General features: G+C 39.2%; 2 long non-coding RNA genes across 2 annotated transcripts; both read right to left on the bottom strand.

Annotated features, from left to right (window-relative positions):
- Positions 1-1,123: 1,123 nt before the first annotated feature.
- On the bottom strand, positions 1,124-9,522 carry LOC129149662 (uncharacterized). Its single transcript, XR_008556519.1, has 5 exons — positions 9,485-9,522; positions 8,487-8,581; positions 7,919-8,027; positions 4,224-4,349; positions 1,124-1,318 (listed from the first exon to the last, which is right to left on the bottom strand). It is a non-coding gene; the product is annotated as an uncharacterized LOC129149662 (long non-coding RNA).
- Positions 9,523-12,352: 2,830 nt separating this feature from the next.
- Positions 12,353-19,103, bottom strand: LOC129149666 (uncharacterized). The gene is made up of 3 exons (XR_008556522.1): positions 19,022-19,103; positions 15,332-15,457; positions 12,353-12,424 (listed from the first exon to the last, which is right to left on the bottom strand). It is a non-coding gene; the product is annotated as an uncharacterized LOC129149666 (long non-coding RNA).
- Positions 19,104-19,441: the final 338 nt, after the last annotated feature.

A 19,441-nucleotide genomic window follows, 5' to 3' on the forward strand; every position in this document is an offset into this window, starting at 1 on the left:
ATCAGTTCAACAACTACACAAGTTTCTGAATAGAGGTCAACATATATTCCAAATTAAAATTCTTAGCAGACCGGGATTGGAATGGAACCTCCTTCACTCCACTGTGAACATGGTGAAATGTTAAAAATTTCCCATCACCTATCAGGAATAAGGAGTTTGGAAAACTAATCCCAATTCTATTAACCTTGTACTGCGTGTCTCAATGTGTTGTTGTAAAACGAGAGAAGGAAACAAAGGCATATTTAAAAAAAATTCTCACCTGAGCATATTCTTTCCATTGCTTTTTTAGAGAGTGGAAGGGGGATATGGGCGGAGGGTGGGACAGAGGGAGGGAAAAAGTAAAAGAGAGAGAGAGAGAGAGAGAGAGAGAGAGAGAGAGAGAGAGAGAGAGAGAGAGAGAGAGAGAGAGATAACCATGTGAGATAGACACAGTGATTGACTGCCTCCCACATATGACCAGACTGGGGCAGGGGATAGCACCTGCAATCTGGTAAGTACTCTTGACGGGGAATTGATTCCAAGTCCGGTAAGCCTGAGGGATGACAATCTAACTAATGAGCGAACCAGCCAATATAGCGTAATTTTCAAAAACACAGAAAAAAATTTGTTAGCATTCAGAAATGATTGGGTTGTGCATAGTGAAACTTAGAATCTATCTAGAAATAGCCATTTGGGAACAATAATCCTCTATAATAAAAGGCTAATATGCAAATGAATGAAACGGCAGAACGACCGGTTACTATGATGCTCACTGACCACCAAGGAAAGACACTCAATGTAGAAGTTTCTCCTGGTGGTCAGTGCACTCCCACAGGGGGAATGCCACTCACCCAGAACTAGGGCTCACAGCTGGCGAGTGCAGAGGTGGTGGTGGGAGCCTCTCCCTCCTCCATGGCAGCGGAAAGTTGTCCAACTGCCAGCTCAGTTGGACATCACCCAAGGGCTACTGGACTGCGAGAGGGCGCAGGCCATGCTGAGGGACCCACCCCCGAGTTCATGAATTTTGTGCACGGGGCCTCTAGTCATATATAACAAGGTTGCTGGAGACAATACCAATGTACAAATATATCTGCATGAGAAAGCTCAATTGTAGTATGAAACGTCAGAAAATGACATAATTTTCAATAGCATCAAGTGTTTAGGAATATGCTTCACGAAAGATTTGCAAGATTCCTTGGAAAATGCTGCAAAACTTTATTGAGAGAACTTTATTTAACACTATAGTATCCAACTTAAGAACAATCTGTGTGAAAAAAAAAAAAAGAATAATCTGTGTGTCTTCAGATCATCTTCCCTTAAACGGGTGGTTTCCCTTCTCCTGCAAGGAAACAGAACTGGTGGGAACATTCCTTATTCTCATTACATTTAGATGACATTAAAGGTACACAAAGGACAAAGTTTAGAATTTATAAGACAGACGTCCATGCACATATTTTACCAATATTGTTTAATCACACCACTCTTTCTATTGGTACTCAGAAACTAAAAAAGACTGTTCCAGTTCAGAATACAGGAAATGAAATGAACATATTAAAAGGTGGTTTTAAGTACTAAGCAAGAAATGTATAAACTTTTTGAAAAATCTGAACACCATCCAACAGAAAACCCCTAAGAAACAAAAAACATTTACAAGAAATGCTTCGATTCTGACAATAAGGTAGCTAAAACAGAATTTTCACATTTATTCCTGCCTATGTGAAGTAAACAGAAAGGCCTGTACTGCCTTTGCTACTTCCTTATGGTGCAGAAAAAGCAAAAATGGTTTTCTGGACTCATTTAGCCCTTTTATGCAATTGTTTAAATAGGGTAGCCACGTATCCCCAATTCCATCTGTAGATCTTGTGTAAGTATAAATAATGCTTTTCTCACACTGTACGAGTTTCAATTTGTATAATCACTTTTTACAATCACACGAATTTTACGTCAGTAGTATCATTTTTCATACCACAATGTGAAGCTTATTTATATAATGCCTTACAGTAATACAGAAAAACAACCATAAAGACAATACACACACACGCAAGCACACACACACACACACAGACACACACACACACACACACACCGACACACACACACAGACACACACACTTAAAGAATGAATGAATGGAGGGAGGAGGAAGCAGAGGGGAAGGAAGAATGAGAGAATGAGAAAGATACCTAGACAAGTAAAAAAAACTTTGGTTTCTAAAATTCATTGCTTTCTAAATACTTTCTAGAGGAATAGTTAAAAAATATTGTATATATTGAAAGAGTAAAACATGGTGATTTGCTATATTATGCATTGTGGTATGATTACTAAGGTAAATGTATGTCATTAACCCATCCCTCAACTTGCCTAGTTAACTTCTATTTTTTGTGCTGAGAATGCTTAAGATATGTTCTCATCAAGTTTCATGTATATATTATCATGTCATTAATTAAAAGAGCTTAGGATGGACAATCTGAAGTAATTTCTGAAATTTTCCCATGGTATATTCTATTTTTAGATGTTCAGGTGCTACTGGATTATATTAGATAAAAGATGTTTTCCTGGTCTACGAACCATCCCATCCATTCTTTGAAAATATTAATTTAGTGTTCAAGAATATCTTTATTTTCAATTTAATAAAATACTCAGTATCTGTTGGTTTGCTGTTCATGTTCCTTATTGGGTACACTTAGGCTTTTTTTCATTTTCCTCAAGATTATGTAACTAATGGAATCTCTTCTTACGTATCTCTCCTAAGAGCCATCCTTTTCATTTATTAATTGCATTAGTTCTCATTTTCCTTAAGGTTTATACTCATATTACTTACTATATCTTTTCTCCTCAGTTTAATTGCTTTGTTCCTTTCTCCTTATGTTTATTTATTTATTTATTGTCATCTGTAGCACATTTTTTTATTAAGGTATTATATGCGTACATATCTTACCATTGCCCACCCCAACCCCACTCCCATACATGCCCTCGCCCCCCAGCGTTTTTGTGTCCATTGGTTATGCTTATATGCATGCATACAAGTCCTTCAGTTGATCTGTTATCTCCCCCACCTCTCCCTAACCTTCCTGCTGTAATTTGACAGTCTGTTTGATGCTTTATTGTCTCTGTAATTGCAGTCTTAATAAATAACATATCTGCTTCTGGCATATAAATGTGCTCTAGATTTAGTAACATCTCGCCCTTTACTTCAAGCTCGTCTCCATCCTCACCGTCAGTCTTTGGCTGAGTCATTTCCTGGAGATCAGCTTCCAGGACAGGCCCTTAAAAGGTTTATCAATTTCAGTGGTAAATATGCCATATTTGATATGACTACAAAACATGATCTCATAGTACCTATATTTCTACAAGGAACATGGACTCATTAAATTTGACAGTGGTGACAGTGAGCATGTTTAGCATAGGTGTTTTCTTCACACCTGCCCTGAGCATTGATGATCGCCTGCACCCTCGGTACCTGATCAGAGAAAATGAAAACGGGACTATTTCTTGGTACTTCATAATTCAATCACTTGATGCTTCATTGGGGAAAGGACTAAAATGCAATTGTTTTTTTGAGCCAGAAGAATTCAAAATTTGACAGAATCTAAGAACAGGTATCCATGTCTACACATAGAAAAAGAAACATCAGTGGAGTGATTACTCATTATTTTAGTAGTTATGGGATTTCAGGTCAGGTGTTTCAATGTGACTCAAGAAGATAATTTATGACAACCAAGTCATAAAATTAAAGTAGCTTTGTATTCTTTCCAATACAACTAGAGTATCCAAGGATGATCATTGAAAATTAATATATTGTATTTGAATTCATTATGTAAGAGCATATATCAGTTTTGAAATTAAGAACTCTCCCAAAATTTTACAAATTATATTAAAGCTGGTAGGACAATCTACTTCAGTGTGTCTGTATATTTCATACAGCTGATAATTATTTCAAATGCTTTATCTGCAGAAATCATGAGAGAATCCAAGATTTATTAGCTGTGGTTTCAAGTACTTGTACTCAGAAGTAAGAAAATGTTTTCATATTTTATAATTCAATTTGCCTGCAAACCGGTGTGTGTCTCTATCTGATTATCTCTAAGTCAGGCAGTCATTTATTTTTGGGTCTGAAGGAATGTTCAAAATATCATTATATGTGAGTCTACGCATGTAATATTACGTTTGTTATTTTCGGTTATTAAAGGTATAATATTGTGAAAATCAGAAAACACATAAATTGCATTCTTAATTACTAATATACCTGCTTCCAGCATTCCAATGGGCTCTGGATTTGCATAAGGTTGCCCAATGACTTCAGGATTATCTCCACGTTCACCCTTAGTCATTAGTATCACCATTTCTTGGGTATCAGCTTCCAGGTCAGTCCCTTAAAAAGAAAGTTATCAATTTCAGCAGTAAACATGAAAAATAAATTAGGAAAAGGTAACATTCATTTCTTGAGTTACATGAAAAAAAAAAAAAGCCTGTAATCTAGTGTAATACTACGTGATAGAAAGATGACCTTTACATCCTGGTTTTTGTGTATTATGAAACTTGTTCTAAATGACGATCTGAAGATCAACCTAAAGACATGCACATTCCCCATATATGACCATAGTGTATTAATACGAGTAGAGAGCATCAGCTATCAATGAAATCTGAGGTGTACACCATGGATAGTATTTTTATTACAATTAAAATATAATGATCTAATTTCAAGCAAATCACCTAATTTCAGACCTAAAGCAACTAGAAAAAGCACAGAGTAAGTGCAAACTCATATGAAGGAAATCAGAATGTCCAGAGTGAAAATAAACACAGTAGAATTTAAAAAGTAAATACAAAAGAAAAAGGGATTAGCTAAAGATCATATATGCATACCCGATGGACATGGTCAATATGTTTTTGAAGGCCGAGGGAGGCACATGTGGAAATTGGAGGAGGTCGGCCAAAGCGGGGGAAGTTGTATGCCAGTAATATTGTCAACATTAAAATTTGTAATAACAAAAAGTAAATAGAACCCGGAGCCGGTTCTTTGAAAAGATAGAGATTGATAATCCTTTAACCAGTCTCATTAAAAAAACAGAGAGGACTCAAATAAATGAAATAAGAAATGAATGAGAATTATCAACAGACACCACAGAAATACAGAGGAATATAAGAAAATTTTAGGATTAAGCATATGCCAACAAGTGGGGCAATCTGGAAGAAATGGATGAATTCTTAGAAACATATAACCTTCCAAATTGAATTAATAAGAAACAGAAAATACGAATAGCCCTATTACAACTAATGAAATCACCTCTGTAAAAAATCAACAAAAAACAAAAACAAAAACAACAACAACAACAACAACAACAAAACTTCCAAAAAATGAGTCTCTGACCAGATGATTTCACAGGTGAATTTTTCCAAACATTCAGAGAAACACAGACACCTATCCTACTAGGACTATTGTTAAAAAAATTGAGGAGGGGAGAAATCTCCCAAGCTCATTTCATGAGGCCAGCATAATCCTAATTCCAAAACCAAATAAAGACACTACAAGAAAGAAAATTATAGGCAAATATCTCTGATGAACATAGATGCAAAAATCCTCAACCAAATACAGGCAAACAAAACTGCTCAATCAATAAAAAAATCATATTCCCTCATGAAGAGGCATTTACTCCTGGGATGCAAGTTCAGTACAATACCCACAAATCAATTAATGTGATACTCAACAAAAACAAAATGAAGGCGAAAGATTATGTGAACAAGTCAAGAGATACAGCAAAAAACACATTTTTTTTTGGTAAAATCCAGTACCTACTTATGATAGAAACTGTTAGCAAATCGGGAATAAAGAAAACATAATTTATCATAATAAAGGCTATATGTGAAAAATCCAAAGGTAATATACTCACCTGGAAGAAACCAAAAGCATTTCCCTCATAGAAGGAAATTAAAGCACAGAAAATAGAGATCAATGGGATAGAACAGAGATCCCAGAACCAAACCCATGTCTCTATGGTCTATTAATATTTTAAAAAGGAGCCAAAAACATGCATTATATAAAGGAAGTCTACTCAGTAAATGGAGTTGGCAAAATAGGACAGATACATGTACAAAAATAAACTAGACCAACTTCTTACACCATACACACAAGAATAAACACAAAATGGGCTAAAGATTTAAATGTAGGACTGAAAACCATGAACCTCCTAGAAGAAAACACAGGCAATCAAATCTCTTACATTTCTCTCAGCAATATTTTTTATGACCTATGTTCTCAAGGAGATAGATCAGACATTAAAAGGGGTTTGAAAAGCAAAGAATGGGATAAAAAAATGGAAAGGCAACCTACCGAATGGGTGAAGAGATTCTCTAATTGTACATACAATAAGGTGTCAATATCCAAAAATAAAAAAGAAGACATACACCCCTAACCGGTTTGGCTCAGTGGATGGTGCGTCGGCCTGTGGACTGAAGGGTCCCAGGTTCGATTCTGGTCAAGGGCATTTACCTTGGTTTTGGACACATCACCCATAGGAGGTGTGTGCAGCAGGCAGCTGATCAATGTTTCTCTCTCTTTGATGTTTCTAATTCTCTATCCCTCTCCCTTCCTGTCTGTAAAAAATCAATAAAATATATTTTAAAAAAAGAGGTCTCATAAGTCAATACCAAAACCAAAACAAACAAAAAATCTAATGAAAAACTGGTCAGAGGACCTGAATAGACTCTTAGGGCTTACAAGTGGCCAATAGAAATATGATAAGATGCTCAATGTCACTAGTTATCAGAGAAATGCGCCTCGAAACTTCAATGAACTTAAACCCACAAACAGTATCCTGTGATGAGGATGTGGAGAAACGGGAAGCCACGTGCACTGTTGGCCCAATGCAGATCGATGCAGTCACTCAGGAAAACGGGGTGGAGGGTCCTCAAAAAATTTAAAATGAACTGCATTATGATCCGGTGATTATAAATTCTAAACCGATATGCGAAGAATTCCAAAACAGTCATCAGAAAGAATAGATGCTTGCCTGTGTTCATTAGAGTGTTATACAAGATATGGAAGCAAACCAAGTGCCCATCAATAGACAAGTGGATAAAAAATGGTGGTACACACACACACACACACTGGAATATTATGAGACCATACAAAAGAATGAAATATTGCCATTTGTGGCAGAATGGACAGACCTAGGTGGATGGGCTAACACTAAGAGAAGGAAATAATTGCGGTAAAGAAAAGCAGTATAGGATTTCCAGGAAATTTTTACATTGCATTTTAAAATTAAACTAGATGCTTGGTGCACGAATATGTGAATGGGTGGGGTCTGAAGGCCTGGCTTGGGATCAGGGCCAATCAGGTTCTCTGCCTCTCCACCTCTTCCTTCCCCGCTGCCTGCATGCGGCCACCATGTGGTTCCCTCCCCCCTTCCCTCGCCATCTGTGTCTGCCAACACCCACTCCTAGTTTCCTGTCCCAGCCCAGGGCATGGCTGTCATTGGTTGAGCGGGACCTGCCAGCTGGTGGTAGGGACCAGGAAGTTGGCTGGTAGGCCCCTTTGGCGATTGGGGCGTCTGCCCCTTGGTGGTCAGTTCACGTCTCAATGACCAGTTGTTCCGGTCATTCCATTGTAAAGGTCACTTAGGTTTTTATATCTACAGATGTATTTTAACTGACATCCAACTGGAAAGGAGAGACACAGAAACAATAATGAGGGAGAATCACTGATCCGCTACTTCCTGAATGTCCCACAATGAGGATGGGGCCTGCAAAGTGGGCTTATACCCTGACTGGGAATTCAATCATGACCTCCTGGTTCAGAGGTTGATGCTCAGCCAGTGAACACACCAGCGGCCTGTGTATTTTTTTTACACTGACTTTCCAACAGCTATGGTATGCACAATATGATAGTCAGAGAGACCCACTGCCCTCCACAGGCAGTTTTCTTCCCTTCCCCTTCACCTGGAAGCTCAGGTGCTCCTGCATCTGCTTCCTCTTCCTCAGGTGTAACATCCAGATTCTCAGGGGGTGCCTCCTCTTGTTTAGGTTTTTCATCACTGGGCTGCTGGTCCTAGGGGTGTGTGTGCGTTAATGGAAGGTTTTGTTGTTAATGCATGACAATCATAAAAATATACATACTATACACACAGGTATAATCACAAATAAGAATAAAGGCATTTTAGATATGATCTATTTATTCTTAATATTGTTTCTCTTCCCTCTGCCTGGTTCCTTTGATAGCAGCTGCCCACAAGGACTTCTAAATCTGAAGCTCTTTTAATCTCTCCTGGGATGGATATGGGCAGTCTGTGTTAATAAGCATGAGAAAGGAGACCTAGTGGGTATTTGCACTGGCAATTCCAGAGTGCAAACCTTCTGGATCAAGGTTTCCTTCCTAAGGAACCCTCCTGGGCCAATGCTACTCCCTTATCAGCTCGGAAACTTTTAACACTGTACCTAGAGGCATTCAACAAAACGTACAGGAAAATACCTTTCTGGTAATAGACAGTTCAAATATCAAAGCACTCACAACCACAGGTCCAATCGGCTGGTCAGACTCTTCATCTTCAACTAGGATAGTACTCCAATCGGCTCTGGATGGCACATTCCGACTCATATTTCACCCTGGAAGTAGAACAATTTGATGAGGAAAATGTACTTAAGGGGGTAACTATATCACTTCCATGGCAAAATGATTCTTTTCTTTTTTTAACTTTGAAAGTACTTTAAAAGTAAGAGCACAGGCTTTGCGGTGATCGCAAATACAGGGGCTTAAAGCCACTGAGGTCATGGCCCTGCTGACTGCCACCACCTCAAGCAGGCGAGAAGGGACGACGTCTGCTGTCACAGCTGCCTTCCCGTTGAGGAAGACATTGGGGAAAATACTGCTTGAAACCACACTTGAGTGACCACCGCTGTGGCCCCGCTCCAGTGATTAGGCCCACTTCCCTGTCAGGTAAGCTCAGCCGGATCGCAGGGGAAGGCTCCGGGCTCTCCATGTGCCTGTGCTGCTTGGCGTTACCAGGAGGCACAGGTGACCAGACGCCATACCGAGGGCGGGGCCCGTTTCTCCCTCAGGACTCTGCTTGGGGCGCTACACACCTCGGGAGGGAGGGGACGCAGTTCCAGGGCCTCGGCGGGGCAGGCCCTCAGCATTCCCGTTTCTAGGCCCTTCCTTTGCCGCCCGCCCCGCCCCCCCTTCCCAGGGCCCCAAGGAGGACTGTGGATTCTGTGTTCTGTGGGCCGTTCCAGGTGCCTCCGGGACCCAGACACCCGAAATAATATCCCCGAAACCCTTTATCGGACCCCTGCCCTGGTCGGCCCCGCACCCTCCTAGTCCAGGTCACACTGGGACTTCAAGGACCATGGCGGCCATGATGCCCGAGAGGACAAAGGCGCTGACCTCGAGGACCTTCCCCCTAGGAGGCCACAGGACCCGCAGCCCTGCCCCCACCGAAACCCGCGGGCCTTCTCCTCTCAGTCTCCCATAGTTCATTAAAGTCCCGGAGGGCTGCTCTGTGAACCTACCAGTTGGATGTCAACCAGCGAGAACGAATCAAAATGGAAGGAACACGGCCGCCTGTTGCGCAGTTCTCCTCAGGGAATTGGTCAGCAAAGCGCATGCGCAGCATCCGACTTGGGTGAAAGGCACATGCGCAGCAGTGGGCATGCTCTGAAATGCGCGCGCGCAGCTATGGGCATGCGCAGGTATGAGCCTATGGGCTGATTGGCTCCTGAGAAGGAGTGGAGGTTTTCCTGCCAAGGCCACAGAGCATTGAAATCTCTAGGGCAGCCCTGGTCAAGAAAACGGCCCCAAGTGTGGTTTTTCCCTACTCCCAATCATTCTTATGCTTTCAGATACTTTGTGGACAGACACGCTAAGTGGAACATTCATGGAGAATATGTTTCAAAAACTTGGCCGTGACAGAAACGTATTTTAATACCATGTTTACACGTATACTTTGACGAATCGCTGCCTTCTCTGAGTCTGGGATTTGTGTCATGCATACAAGGTATTTGCTCACTTCCATAAATTAAATACATTCACCCCTGTTTTCTTAACTTGTTTGCTTGTTTTACCGTGCATACATCTCCAGACGGTCACCGTTTCTCTGAATATACCTGTGGTCATTCGGTCAGTGTATGGCTTAGCAATACCCTCAGATAACGGTGCTGGGATTTAGGCTCAGTTCTCTGTCACTTGCTGTGCAGCAGTACTGCACCCTGTACTCTAAATCCCATTGATTAGACCAACCACTTGCTAGGCAAAGATCACTTACAGCCTATCACTAGTCATCACGTACAACATCCCTTTTCCTGTATACACTTTTAGAAGCGTTTACATTGAGAAACAAGAAGGATTTCTTACTTAGAACTTGAAACCCCAAATGTGCTTCGAATGGGATTCAATGACGTTTCATGTACATCTCGTTCCACCTTAATTGTGAGGATTAAATGAGGTGATACATGTATGGAATCCAGCTTAGAGAAGTAGGAATGGATAGTATATATTCTATATATGTGACTGATTATTCCCCTTATGAAAAATCTTAATAAATGGAGCTATTTGTATAAGTACATATGTGAGGATGTGGTCAAGTCATTCATGACCATGGAGGAGAGACCGAAATTATCTAGACTATAGAGCCACGATTTTACTTTACTGGGTGTATAAGTTTGAGATCAGCATAGAACCTAGAGCTTGTAGCTTTCGGAATTACTGCATCATAAGGAGGTATTTTGCACGGAAGATGTGCATTCTACAAAGGTGGATGTGATGGGCACCTGAACCATCCCCTTCTGTCTCTCCCTTGTAAGTAGGCTCTGATAGTAAAAATCTGAGATGCTGCCCAGATAGAGATGATCATGAGAAAGCCTAGTGCTGCATTTCTCTTAGCCTTGTGGAGAACTGTTGCATGGAACAGAAGAAGAGTTTTTACCTACCAATTCCTTTCAGGAAGCTAGTGTACATCAAATTAAATATGGGCTAATGTCGCTCGTGTGGTCATTCATTAACAACCTAAACAAAGTATCAAGAGATTACTCACAAGAATAAAATATCATGACCAAGCGCCCATCCATCGAAGCAATACAAGATGTCATTAACACTAGGAACATATCCATGTAACTCACCATATTAACAGATTAATGGAAGGAACAATCCTATGATCAGTTCAACAACTACACAAGTTTCTGAATAGAGGTCAACATATATTCCAAATTAAAATTCTTAGCAGACCGGGATTGGAATGGAACCTCCTTCACTCCACTGTGAACATGGTGAAATGTTAAAAATTTCCCATCACCTATCAGGAATAAGGAGTTTGGAAAACTAATCCCAATTCTATTAACATTGAACTGCGTGTTTCAATGTGTTGTTGTAAAAGGAGAGAAGGAAACAAAGGCATATTTAAAAAAAATTCTCACCTGAGCATATTCTTTCCATTGCTTTTTTAGAGAGTGGAAGGGGGATAAGGGCGGAGGGTGGGACAGAGGGAGGGAAAAAGTAAAAGAGAGAGAGAGAGAGAGAGAGAGAGAGAGAGAGAGAGAGAGAGAGAGAGAGAGAGAAATAACCATGTGAGATAGACACAGTGATTGACTGCCTCCCACATATGACCAGACTGGGGCAGGGGATAGCACCTGCAATCTGGTAAGTACTCTTGACGGGGAATTGATTCCAAGTCCGGTAAGCCTGAGGGATGACAATCTAACCAATGAGCGAACCAGCCAATATAGCGTAATTTTCAAAAACACAGAAAAAAATTTGTTAGCATTCAGAAATGATTGGGTTGTGCATAGTGAAACTTAGAATCTATCTAGAAATAGCCATTTGGGAACAATAATCCTCTATAATAAAAGGCTAATATGCAAATGAATGAAACGGTTACTATGATGCTCACTGACCACCAAGGGAAGACATTCAAGGTAGAAGTTTCTCCTGGTGGTCAGTGCACTCCCACAGGGGGAATGCCACTCACCCAGAACTAGGGCTCACAGCTGGCGAGTGCAGAGGTGGTGGCGGGAGCCTCTCCCTCCTCCATGGCAGCGGAAAGGTTGTCCAACTGCCAGCTCAGTTGGACATCACCCAAGGGCTACTGGACTGCGAGAGGGCGCAGGCCATGCTGAGGGACCCACCCCCGAGTTCATGAATTTTGTGCACGGGGCCTCTAGTCATATATAACAAGGTTGCTGGAGACAATACCAATGTACAAATATATCTGCATGAGAAAGCTCAATTGTAGTATGAAACGTCAGAAAATGACATAATTTTCAATAGCATCAAGTGTTTAGGAATATGCTTCACGAAAGATTTGCAAGATTCCTTGGAAAATGCTGCAAAACTTTATTGAGAGAACTTTATTTAACACTATAGTATCCAACTTAAGAACAATCTGTGTGAACAAAAAAAAAAAGAATAATCTGTGTGTCTTCAGATCATCTTCCCTTAAACGGGTGGTTTCCCTTCTCCTGCAAGGAAACAGAACTGGTGGGAACATTCCTTATTCTCATTACATTTAGATGACATTAAAGGTACACAAAGGACAAAGTTTAGAATTTATAAGACAGACGTCCATGCACATATTTTACCAATATTGATTAATCACACCACTCTTTCTATTGGTACTCAGAAACTAAAAAAGACTGTTCCAGTTCAGAATACAGGAAATGAAATGAACATATTAAAAGGTGGTTTTAAGTACTAAGCAAGAAATGTATAAACTTTTTGAAAAACCTGAACACCATCCAACAGAAAACCCCTAAGAAACAAAAAAACATTTACAAGAAATGCTTCGATTCTGACAATAAGGTAGCTAAAACAGAATTTTCACATTTATTCCTGCCTATGTGAAGTAAACAGAAAGGCCTGTACTGCCTTTGCTACTTCCTTATGGTGCAGAAAAAGCAAAAATGTTTTTCTGGACTCATTTAGCCCTTTTATGCAATTGTTTAAATAGGGTAGCCACGTATCCCCAATTCCATCTGTAGATCTTGTGTAAGTATAAATAATGCTTTTCTCACACTGTATGAGTTTCAATTTGTATAATCACTTTTACAATCACACGAATTTTACGTCAGTAGTATCATTTTTCATACCACAATGTGAAGCTTATTTATATAATGCCTTACAGTAATACAGAAAAACAACCATAAAGACAATACACACACACGCAAGCACACACACACACACACAGACACACACACACACACACACACACCGACACACACACACAGACACACACACTTAAAGAATGAATGAATGGAGGGAGGAGGAAGCAGAGGGGAAGGAAGAATGAGAGAATGAGAAAGATACCTAGACAAGTAAAAAAAACTTTGGTTTCTAAAATTCATTGCTTTCTAAATACTTTCTAGAGGAATAGTTAAAAAATATTGTATATATTGAAAGAGTAAAACATGGTGATTTGCTATATTATGCATTGTGGTATGATTACTAAGGTAAATGTATGTCATTAACCCATCCCTCAACTTGCCTAGTTAACTTCTATTTTTTGTGCTGAGAATGCTTAAGATATGTTCTCATCAAGTTTCATGTATATATTATCATGTCATTAATTAAAAGAGCTTAGGATGGACAATCTGAAGTAATTTCTGAAATTTTCCCATGGTATATTCTATTTTTAGATGTTCAGGTGCTACTGGATTATATTAGATAAAAGATGTTTTCCTGGTCTACGAACCATCCCATCCATTCTTTGAAAATATTAATTTAGTGTTCAAGAATATCTTTATTTTCAATTTAATAAAATACTCAGTATCTGTTGGTTTGCTGTTCATGTTCCTTATTGGGTACACTTAGGCTTTTTTTCATTTTCCTCAAGATTATGTAACTAATGGAATCTCTTCTTACGTATCTCTCCTAAGAGCCATCCTTTTCATTTATTAATTGCATTAGTTCTCATTTTCCTTAAGGTTTATACTCATATTACTTACTATATCTTTTCTCCTCAGTTTAATTGCTTTGTTCCTTTCTCCTTATGTTTATTTATTTATTTATTGTCATCTGTAGCACATTTTTTTATTAAGGTATTATATGCGTACATATCTTACCATTGCCCACCCCAACCCCACTCCCATACATGCCCTCGCCCCCCAGCGTTTTTGTGTCCATTGGTTATGCTTATATGCATGCATACAAGTCCTTCAGTTGATCTGTTATCTCCCCCACCTCTCCCTAACCTTCCTGCTGTAATTTGACAGTCTGTTTGATGCTTTATTGTCTCTGTAATTGCAGTCTTAATAAATAACATATCTGCTTCTGGCATATAAATGTGCTCTAGATTTAGTAACATCTCGCCCTTTACTTCAAGCTCGTCTCCATCCTCACCGTCAGTCTTTGGCTGAGTCATTTCCTGGAGATCAGCTTCCAGGACAGGCCCTTAAAAGGTTTATCAATTTCAGTGGTAAATATGCCATATTTGATATGACTGCAAAACATGATCTCATAGTACCTATATTTCTACAAGGAACATGGACTCATTAAATTTGACAGTGGTGACAGTGAGCATGTTTAGCATAGGTGTTTTCTTCACACCTGCCCTGAGCATTGATGATCGCCTGCACCCTCGGTACCTGATCAGAGAAAATGAAAACGGGACTATTTCTTGGTACTTCATAATTCAATCACTTGATGCTTCATTGGGGAAAGGACTAAAATGCAATTGTTTTTTTGAGCCAGAAGAATTCAAAATTTGACAGAATCTAAGAACAGGTATCCATGTCTACACATAGAAAAAGAAACATCAGTGGAGTGATTACTCATTATTTTAGTAGTTATGGGATTTCAGGTCAGGTGTTTCAATGTGACTCAAGAAGATAATTTATGACAACCAAGTCATAAAATTAAAGTAGCTTTGTATTCTTTCCAATACAACTAGAGTATCCAAGGATGATCATTGAAAATTAATATATTGTATTTGAATTCATTATGTAAGAGCATATATCAGTTTTGAAATTAAGAACTCTCCCAAAATTTTACAAATTATATTAAAGCTGGTAGGACAATCTACTTCAGTGTGTCTGTATATTTCATACAGCTGATAATTATTTCAAATGCTTTATCTGCAGAAATCATGAGAGAATCCAAGATTTATTAGCTGTGGTGTCAAGTACTTGTACTCAGAAGTAAGAAAATGTTTTCATATTTTATAATTCAATTTGCCTGCAAACCAGTGTGTGTCTCTATCTGATTATCTCTAAGTCAGGCAGTCATTTATTTTTGGGTCTGAAGGAATGTTCAAAATATCATTATATGTGAGTCTACGCATGTAATATTACGTTTGTTATTTTTGGTTATTAAAGGTATAATATTGTGAAAATCAGAAAACACATAAATTGCATTCTTAATTACTAATATACCTGCTTCCAGCATTCCAATGGGCTCTGGATTTGCATAAGGTTGCCCAATGACTTCAGGATTATCTCCACGTTCACCCTTAGTCATTAGTATCACCATTTCTTGGGTATCAGCTTCCAGGTCAGTCCCTTAAAAAGAAAGTTATCAATTTCAGCAGTAAATATGAAAAATAAATTAGGAAAAGGTAACATTCATTTCTTGAGTTACATGAAAAAAAAAAAAAGCCTGTAATCTAGTGTAATACTATGTGATAGAAAGATGACCTTTACATCCTGGTTTTTGTGTAGTATGAAACTTGTTCTAAATGACGATCTGAAGATGAACCTAAAGACATGTACATTCCCCATATGTGACCATAGTGTATTAATACGAGTAGAGAGCATCAGCTATCAATGAAATCTGAGGTGTACACCATGGATAGTATTTTTATTACAATTAAAATATAATGATCTAATTTCAAGCAAATCACCTAATTTCAGACCTAAAGCAACTAGAAAAAGCACAGAGTAAGTGCAAACTCATATGAAGGAAATCAGAATGTCCAGAGTGAAAATAAACACAGTAGAATTTAAAAAGTAAATACAAAAGAAAAAGGGATTAGCTAAAGATCATATATGCATACCCGATGGACATGGTCAATATGTTTTTGAAGGCCGAGGGAGGCACATGTGGAAATTGGAGGAGGTCGGCCAAAGCGGGGGAAGTTGTATGCCAGTAATATTGTCAACATTAAAATTTGTAATAACAAAAAGTAAATAGAACCCGGAGCCGGTTCTTTGAAAAGATAGAGATTGATAATCCTTTAACCAGTCTCATTAAAAAAACAGAGAGGACTCAAATAAATGAAATAAGAAATGAATGAGAATTATCAACAGACACCACAGAAATACAGAGGAATATAAGAAAATTTTAGGATTAAGCATATGCCAACAAGTGGGGCAATCTGGAAGAAATGGATGAATTCTTAGAAACATATAACCTTCCAAATTGAATTAATAAGAAACAGAAAATACGAATAGCCCTATTACAACTAATGAAATCACCTCTGTAAAAAATCAACAAAAAACAAAAACAACAACAACAACAACAACAACAAAACTTCCAAAAAATGAGTCTCTGACCAGATGATTTCACAGGTGAATTTTTCCAAACATTCAGAGAAACACAGACACCTATCCTACTAGGACTATTGTTAAAAAAATTGAGGAGGGGAGAAATCTCCCAAGCTCATTTCATGAGGCCAGCATAATCCTAATTCCAAAACCAAATAAAGACACTACAAGAAAGAAAATTATAGGCAAATATCTCTGATGAACATAGATGCAAAAATCCTCAACCAAATACAGGCAAACAAAACTGCTCAATAAATAAAAAAATCATATTCCCTGATGAAGAGGCATTTACTCCTGGGATGCAAGTTCAGTACAATACCCACAAATCAATTAATGTGATACTCAACAAAAACAAAATGAAGGCGAAAGATTATGTAAACAAGTCAAGAGATACAGCAAAAAACACATTTTTTCTTGGTAAAATCCAGTACCTACTTATGATAGAAACTGTTAGCAAATCGGGAATAAAGAAAACATAATTTATCATAATAAAGGCTATATGTGAAAAATCCAAAGGTAATATACTCACCTGGAAGAAACCAAAAGCATTTCCCTTATAGAAGGAAATTAAAGCACAGAAAATATAGATCAATGGGATAGAACAGAGATCCCAGAACCAAACCCATGTCTCTATGGTCTATTAATATTTTAAAAAGGAGCCAAAAACATGCATTATATAAAGGAAGTCTACTCAGTAAATGGAGTTGGCAAAATAGGACAGATAACATGTACAAAAATAAACTAGACCAACTTCTTACACCATACACACAAGAATAAACACAAAATGGGCTAAAGATTTAAATGTAGGACTGAAAACCATGAACCTCCTAGAAGAAAACACAGGCAATCAAATCTCTTACATTTCTCTCAGCAATATTTTTTATGACCTATGTTCTCAAGGAGATAGATCAGACATTAAAAGGGGTTTGAAAAGCAAAGAATGGGATAAAAAAATGGAAAGGCAACCTACCGAATGGGTGAAGATATTCTCTAATTGTACATACAATAAGGTGTCAATATCCAAAAATTAAAAAGAAGACATACACCCCTAACCGGTTTGGCTCAGTGGATGGTGCGTCGGCCTGTGGACTGAAGGGTCCCAGGTTCGATTCTGGTCAAGGGCATTTACCTTGGTTTTGGACACATCACCCATAGGAGGTGTGTGCAGCAGGCAGCTGATCAATGTTTCTCTCTCTTTGATGTTTCTAATTCTCGATCCCTCTCCCTTCCTGTCTGTAAAAAATCAATAAAATATATTTTAAAAAAAGAGGTCTCATAAGTCAATACCAAAACCAAAACAAACAAGAAATCTAATTGAAAACTGGTCAGAGGACCCGAATAGACTCTTAGGGCTTACAAGTGGCCAATAGAAATATGATAAGGTGCTCAATGTCACTAGTTATCAGAGAAATGCGCATCGAAACTTCAATGAACTTAAACCCACAAACAGTATCTTGTGATGAGGATGTGGAGAAACGGGAACCCATGTGCACTGTTGGCCCAATGCAGATCGATGCAGTCAGTCAGGAAAACCGGGTGGAGGGTCCTCAAAAAATTTAAAATGAACTGCATTATGATCCGGTGATTATAAATTCTAAACCGATATGCGAAGAATTCCAAAACAGTCATCAGAAAGAATAGATGCTTGCCTGTGTTCATTAGAGCGTTATACAAGATATGGAAGCAAACCAAGTGCCCATCAATAGACAAGTGGATAAAAAATGGTGGTACACACACACATACACACTGGAATATTATGAGACCATACAAAAGAATGAAATATTGCCATTTGTGGCACAATGGACAGACCTAGGTGGATGGGCTAACACTAAGAGAAGGAAATAACTGAGGTAAAGACAAGCAGTATAGGATTTCCAGGAAATTTTTACATTGCATTTTAAAATTAAACTAGATGCTTGGTGCATGAATATGTGAATGGGTGGGGTCTGAAGGCCTGGCTTGGGATCAGGGCCAATCAGGTTCTCTGCCTCTCCACCTCTTCCTTCCCCGCTGCCTGCATGCGGCCACCATGTGGTTCCCTCCCCCCTTCCCTCGCCATCTGTGTCTGCCAACACCCACTCCTAGTTTCCTGTCCCAGCCCAGGGCATGGCTGTCATTGGTTGAGCGGGACCTGCCAGCTGGTGGTAGGGACCAGGAAGTTGGCTGGTAGGCCCCTTTGGCGATTGGGGCGTCTGCCCCTTGGTGGTCAGTTCACGTCTCAATGACCAGTTGTTCCGGTCATTCCATTGTAAAGGTCACTTAGGTTTTTATGTCTACAGATGTATTTTAACTGACATCCAACTGGAAAGGAGAGACACAGAAACAATAATGAGGGAGAATCACTGATCCGCTACTTCCTGAATGTCCCACAATGAGGATGGGGCCTGCAAAGTGGGCTTATACCCTGACTGGGAATTCAATCATGACCTCCTGGTTCAGAGGTTGATGCTCAGCCAGTGAACACACCAGCGGCCTGTGTATTTTTTTTACACTGACTTTCCAACAGCTATGGTATGCACAATATGATAGTCAGAGAGACCCACTGCCCTCCACAGGCAGTTTTCTTCCCTTCCCCTTCACCTGGAAGCTCAGGTGCTCCTGCATCTGCTTCCTCTTCCTCAGGTGTAACATCCAGATTCTCAGGGGGTGCCTCCTCTTGTTTAGGTTTTTCATCACTGGGCTGCTGGTCCTAGGGGTGTGTGTGCGTTAATGGAAGGTTTTGTTGTTAATGCATGACAATCATAAAAATATACATACTATACACACAGGTATAATCACAAATAAGAATAAAGGCATTTTAGATATGATCTATTTATTCTTAATATTGTTTCTCTTCCCTCTGCCTGGTTCCTTTGATAGCAGCTGCCCACAAGGACTTCTAAATCTGAAGCTCTTTTAATCTCTCCTGGGATGGATATGGGCAGTCTGTGTTAATAAGCATGAGAAAGGAGACCTAGTGGGTATTTGCACTGGCAATTCCAGAGTGCAAACCTCCTGGAT

Source organism: Eptesicus fuscus, chromosome 1, assembly GCF_027574615.1.
Source record: "Eptesicus fuscus isolate TK198812 chromosome 1, DD_ASM_mEF_20220401, whole genome shotgun sequence".
Taxonomy (NCBI): Eukaryota; Metazoa; Chordata; class Mammalia; order Chiroptera; family Vespertilionidae; genus Eptesicus; species Eptesicus fuscus.